General features: G+C 35.3%; 1 long non-coding RNA gene across 2 annotated transcripts; it reads right to left on the reverse strand.

Annotated features, from left to right (window-relative positions):
- Positions 1–4251: 4251 nt before the first annotated feature.
- On the reverse strand, positions 4252–5970 carry LOC107728901 (uncharacterized). Of its 2 annotated transcripts, none has more exons than XR_001638520.1 (4): positions 5810–5970; positions 5139–5230; positions 4977–5016; positions 4252–4447 (listed from the first exon to the last, which is right to left on the reverse strand). It is a non-coding gene; the product is annotated as an uncharacterized LOC107728901 (long non-coding RNA). The 2 variants fall into 2 exon arrangements; XR_001638519.1 differs by lacking the exon at positions 5810–5970 and adding an exon at positions 5304–5349.
- Positions 5971–6176: the final 206 nt, after the last annotated feature.

A 6176-nucleotide genomic window follows, 5' to 3' on the forward strand; every position in this document is an offset into this window, starting at 1 on the left:
GTCCGCGCTTAATGCGCATATCCTATATGAAAAGCATTTTAGGGGGCCCTTGGCTTTTGGGGGCCCAAGGCGGTCGCCTACCTTTGCCTAATGGGTAAGTCCGCCCCTGCATATGGATGTCCTGCCCGATATTACCACATAGACCAGCCTTAACGATTTGTCCGTCACGGACTGCGTGATTTTAGAACAAAAATTTAGGAATCCTAAATTTAGAACTGACACGCCCATTATTTTAAAGATTTTCTCCTAAATCTGCGAGTTATGAGCGACTTTTAGCCTTAAAGGGATAGTTCACCCAAAAATGAAAATTCTGTCATCATTTACTCACCCTCATGTCGTTCCAAACCTGTATGAGTTGCTTTCTTATGTTGAACACAAAAGAAGATATTTTGAAGATTGCTGGTAATCAAACAGTTGGTGGTTGCCATTGACTTCCATAGTATTTCTTTTCCTATGGAAGTCAATGGCAACCACCAACTGTTTGATTACCAGCAATCTTCAAAATATCTTCTTTTGTGTTCAACATAAGAAAGCAACTCATACAGATTTGGAACGACATGAGGGTGAGTAAATGATGACTGTATTTTAATTTTTGGGTGACCTATCCCTTTAAGATGTTTTGTAAATACAGGCCCTGAAGTTTAAAAGGTCAACAGTATTGCATAACCCGTTTTACTTACCAAGAAACCAATGTAGTACAAAAAAAAACCTTAAGCCGCCTATGTGACACATAGCATTTATTATATTTTCAGTTTTCATTTTATTTTAGTTCAACTCTCAGTAATTTTCTTTATTTTTTTTAATATTCTTATTTAACTTTATTTTTATTTCAGTTTTAATAATTGTATTACTTCGACAAACTAAATTATTTCTATATAGAATAAAACGCATTGATTCATTTACAATTAGTGTAAGTTTAGTATAATTTACATAGTATCTTTATATACTATTATTTTACCAGCATTTATTCATATTCTGAATGAGCCTTTATTATATTTTCAGTTTTCAATTTATTTTGAGATTGTTTTAGTATTTTTGTCAGTTTTTTATATTCCTATTTAGCTTTATTTTTATTTCAGTTCGTCATTTTAGTATTTTAACTTTAAATTATTTTATCTCAGTTGCCAATTTGACATTTTTTCCATCTCTCTCTCTCTCTCTCTCTCTATATATATATATATAGTTTCAAATGATGAAAATGATTGTAATAGTTTTAGTTAACATTAACAACACAATAAGACTTGAAATGTATATTTCAAATACCATTTTGATATGACATTGACTGTAAAGACTATTAAGCTCCTTCCTTGGTTTTTGTTAATCTGGAAGTTCAACAATCCACTAATTTAATTACAAAATAAGTATGTAAAGGCAAACTTCTGACATTTTAATTTAAATGTTCATGCAACATTCTCCAGGTAAGCATTGTGAAATTATAACTTTCTCCTACACATTTACGTCTAAGCAAACTTTTGTCATATTCAGAGTAAATTGAAGACCTTATTCTAATTTTTATTTAAAGAAAATATTGACCAGGGATGTACAAAGGAGAGTGAAAATATTGTGATAGTACATTTAATACTGAACAAAGGCTGTATGCTAGATAATAATGTTAAGTAGTCAATGTATTAACGTTAAAGTGAACCATGTCACATGATATACTGTTCAAGGTGCATCCACTCAGACAGCATTATCTGAAACTCAATCCTAAAACGCTGATATTTAAGAGAAATATCACTTTCTCTCAACTTAAACATAAGAACCCCATGAGACGAACTCCACAGGTTAAAGCAAGAAATACAGTCTTAAGATGTCTTAAAAACGCATCGACTTACGTTGAGCGAGGGCTGTCTGGGGAACGGTCTGAGGCCTTGTTTGATGTGTTTCCACTATTCTTTTTTAAGAGTAAAGGTCACTGGTTTTGCAATCACCTGTTCAGGCCGACTGACATTCAAAGTTTTTCATAGCTTGTGGCTTTAAATGAAATCCCAGGGTAAAAACCATCCACCCCTTATCAAAAAAAAAAAAAGGCCTGCACCGTTTCTACAGAGAATTCACATCTTCCTGCAAGGTTTCTGGGTCTTCAGAAATGACATCAAAGTCCACATTTAACCTTTACCTTCGCAGGAAAAACGATGGGCTGGAATATTGTGGCTTATGATGGCCGTCTACACGGTGTGATAAGGAGGAAAGCGGTAAGTGATGACACTGTGGAGGGGGAAGTGTCGCTGTCATAATGTGCAGTAGTAATTATCAGTCTTTCTCTCTCCGGGCGCCGAGCCGAGCTCCTCGACATGCCGAGGAGCTGCTGTATTTGCATCATCTGCCCCAGGCATCTGCCGCAGCCTTGCGAGAGTATGAAATTGAGTTTATTTACGCCACCCACTCTTAGTACCACACAATATCACTCATCACGATTCTCTGCAGGAAAATCACACACGCGGCGGGCCGACGAGAGTCCAACAATCAGATGTGCTTTATGTGTTTAGATTGGATTTTGATGTAAATGATGGTCGTTTGAAGTCTTTTAATCAACTTCTGCTGTTAACCTGCAGCCTGCTTTTGAACATAAGAATGGAAACGGCTGTAGCGTGTGAAGCCTTTGGACCACAAGCGTCATTGTGCTCTCTTTTGGAAGAAGACATTTGGGAGTTTGTTATTGCATTAAAGTCAAAAAGGAAAAAAAATATTTTATTTGTAATTTATTTGCATTACACGGAGCTCCTAAGGGGACATGATGATGGACAAAAATGCAATGGGAGAAAAAATCATGCTCAAGAAACTTTTGCTTTCCCCCAAGAAACTGATTCACATGTAAAAGTTACGCATTCTCACAAGAAACTTTGTTTTCTCGCAAAAGTTTTTTATTCCCCCAAGATACTTTGCATTCTCTCACAAAATTATTGTACTTTTTGCTAATGAATGCAAAGTTTCTCAGAAAAATTCAAAATATTTGTGCCAAATGTAAAAGCGGGGTAAAATGATTCTATTTAAATGGTAAACATTAAGAGCACACAGATTTGAGTGATATATACAAATTTGCTCGGGGGTAAAAAATGGAACAACAGTTTTAAAAAGTGATTTTCTTTTACTGTTATTTACAACAGGATCTGAATTTTCATGGGTTTAAATAAAGGATTTTTATTATAAGAGACAATAAAAACAAATCATCATCAAAACCACTTCTTCCCTGGTTAAAAAAATAAATAAAAATAAAAAAAACCTTGATTTTCAGTCATTGAAAGTCAACGAATTTGAGACAGACGATATTCTGTCATGCACAATACACAGTAGCATGTACGAGAAGCCTGCAGAGGTCCAGGGAGTACACACATTACCTAAAAAACCCACATTATCGGATGTTTTGACTACACCATCGCTTTCGGAGAAGGAGAAAATGGCAGCCTGGGCGCTTCAACGTGCTGTCTGTCTGCTGTCTGAGAGTTTAATGCAGAGGTGTAAAGAGCACCTGAAAACCATACCCGAGTAAAAGTACACATACCTTACAGTGAAAATAACTCCATTACAAGTTACAAGTCCCCAGTTACAAAACAACTTGAGTAAATGTCTTAGAGTATCTGATTTTAACAGTACTTAAGTATTTTACTTATACTAAATATAGGCTCAAAGATGCACTAGTCAGAGACATGCCAGTGAAAAACAAGAAAAAGTTGGTTTGTGAGGAGAGCAATCACGTTTATTTATAAAACCAAAATAAAACTGAACACCTCAAAACTGAAAAAAAAAAATCCTTCAAAAAGGTCTCTTTTATTAGTATTAAGGATAAATAAAATATATAGTTCAGTCATGAAACTCTAGATGGCGCAGGCGACGGGTTGTTAATGTAACCGATGATATTCAGAGAGCTAAACGACTTAGCACAATCTGATTGGTTCATGCTGCATATGCAGCCAATGAGCTTACTGCCTTGCATTTATATGGCTGACTAGCATTCACTACACTGTAAAACCCGATAAGTTCAGAAAACTCAATTTTTGTGGACACCGATTACCTAAAAAAAATTAATTAAGCAACTCAAATTTTTTAAGTTAACATTAATTATAAATAACAATTAAGTCAAACTAAAAGTTTAAATTTGTTTTAATGTTTAAGTGCAGTGTACTTAAAATTATTGTTTATCATACGTAATGTTTTTCATTTACCAATTATTTTAATGCAGTAGTGCTTTATTAAATACAAATACTAACTCAAAAAATACACTTATGCATAAAAAAAACACACGCACAACTGTGGCTATACAATTGAGGATTTTTTATTCAGCCTTTTTTAAACCGCATGAACTGTGTATTTCTGAATGTCAAACACTGGAAGATCATCTCATCACAACTGCAGTGCTTGCAGGACTTGTAGTGGTTTCGTTGTCCATGATAACAAAATCAGCAGGAGAGGTGTTTGTGTCAGTGATGTCTGGCTCGCCCAATTCCTCCTGGAATAAGCAAAGAGGGTAAAACTTTAACTTCAGAGACTAAAAGTAGACATTTATATTTACTGCCAATAGAGTGGGGGAACTATAACATCAGAACCCGGAAGAGTAATTCGCCATGGGTTCCTTCTAGATTTTCCTATGGGGTTTTTCAATTAAAATAAAGCCTGTGGTAAACATAACTTGACGATACTTTTACGTTTTGTTGTACAACGTAAATTACACACATCCATACCCAAAATAAATTTTTTGAAGCAGTTATGTTCATTTTTGAAAACGTACGTTTTTAGTAAGTAGCTAGATAAGAAGGTTTAGGCTGTGAGTGTGTGCAGTTTATATTGTAGATCAATACGTAGAAGTATCGTCAAGATATATTTACCACAGGCTTTATTTTATTCATAAATTGAAAAACCCCATTAAAAAAAAACCCATTGGAAAATCTCAAAGGAACCCGCGGCGAATTACACTTCCAGGTTCTGACGTCATAGTTCCCCCACTCTATTTCAGATCTATTAATGCACTTAATACTTACATTTCATGTCCTGAAGAGTAGTTCTCTTCACACACGTACACTGGGAGAGCATGACATCATGTAAACAAACAAAAAAAACATGTTAAACAAGCAGGCCAACTTTATTTTATATACAATGAAGACAGTGATGTAGGTAGTTAGTGTTTGTGAATTTGCACTCACCTGAAGATCAAACATTTAGAATGTCATGCAGCATCTGTGAAATCTTGCTGGTGTGTGCCACTTTCTCTGATATGGTGAAACTCAGCACAAACCTAGAAAACCACAAACACGCACAAGTAAGTGTATACACAACTTGCTCTTCAACTGAATAGAAGTTAACGTTACCTTAAGTGTTGAGGCTCACTCTTTTGTATTCAGCAACCAGCTCAGCCTGCAATTAAAGAAAGTTTGTAAAGGTTTACTACAAGTTTGTAGATTGCTTTTGTAAATTTAATATATTGCAAAATTCATGTCTGTGTATTAGATCCGGGAGTTGTCATGATTGAAATAATGTTAAGTAAAATGAAAAAGTCAAAGCCTTCTTGCACTAGATGTGCTGGTTTCAGCCTCATTGCCGGCTGCAGTCATGTCCTCATTAGGACTGCGTTTACTGAAAAAATCCCGGCTAACGTTAACATTAGTGCCCTTCTTTGACTTTAACATTATACTATAAGCAGTGACGCTAAAATAGCATTCAAAATGCGCATTCAAAAGCACTAGGGAAATGGCGCGCTTTACAGCGCTGTGTAAAAACAGCGTTTCCCAAAAATGAAAACATTCCTTTATCATGATATTCTTACAACACTCAAAAAGCAAATAAGAAATTTTCACAGTTGTTTTGATTTACTTACAAGTTGTTCCATTAAGTTTGCTCCGGTCGCTTGCGAGTCTCCGCCATGTTGAATGGATTCTTCTGAACGTCGGTTAGAGCAACGAGGTGACGTCACTTTACGTCACTCAGTAAACTTAAAAATAATAATTTAAATAGAAGAGTTTACTCAAAACTGTTGAGCCACACAAAAATAATACATTAACATTGTCATATGCATCACCATGCTAAAATCATCCGGGAGTTGTCATGATTGAAATAATGTTAAGTAAAATGAAAAAGTCAAAGCCTTCTTGCACTAGATGTGCTGGTTTCAGCCTCATTGCCGGCTGCAGTCATGTCCTCATCTCATATATAAAACACCTGTGATTCACAACTACTTGCTAAGG

Source organism: Sinocyclocheilus rhinocerous, unplaced genomic scaffold (assembly GCF_001515625.1).
Source record: "Sinocyclocheilus rhinocerous isolate Xijiao unplaced genomic scaffold, SAMN03320098_v1.1 scaffold727, whole genome shotgun sequence".
NCBI lineage: Eukaryota > Metazoa > Chordata > Actinopteri > Cypriniformes > Cyprinidae > Sinocyclocheilus > Sinocyclocheilus rhinocerous.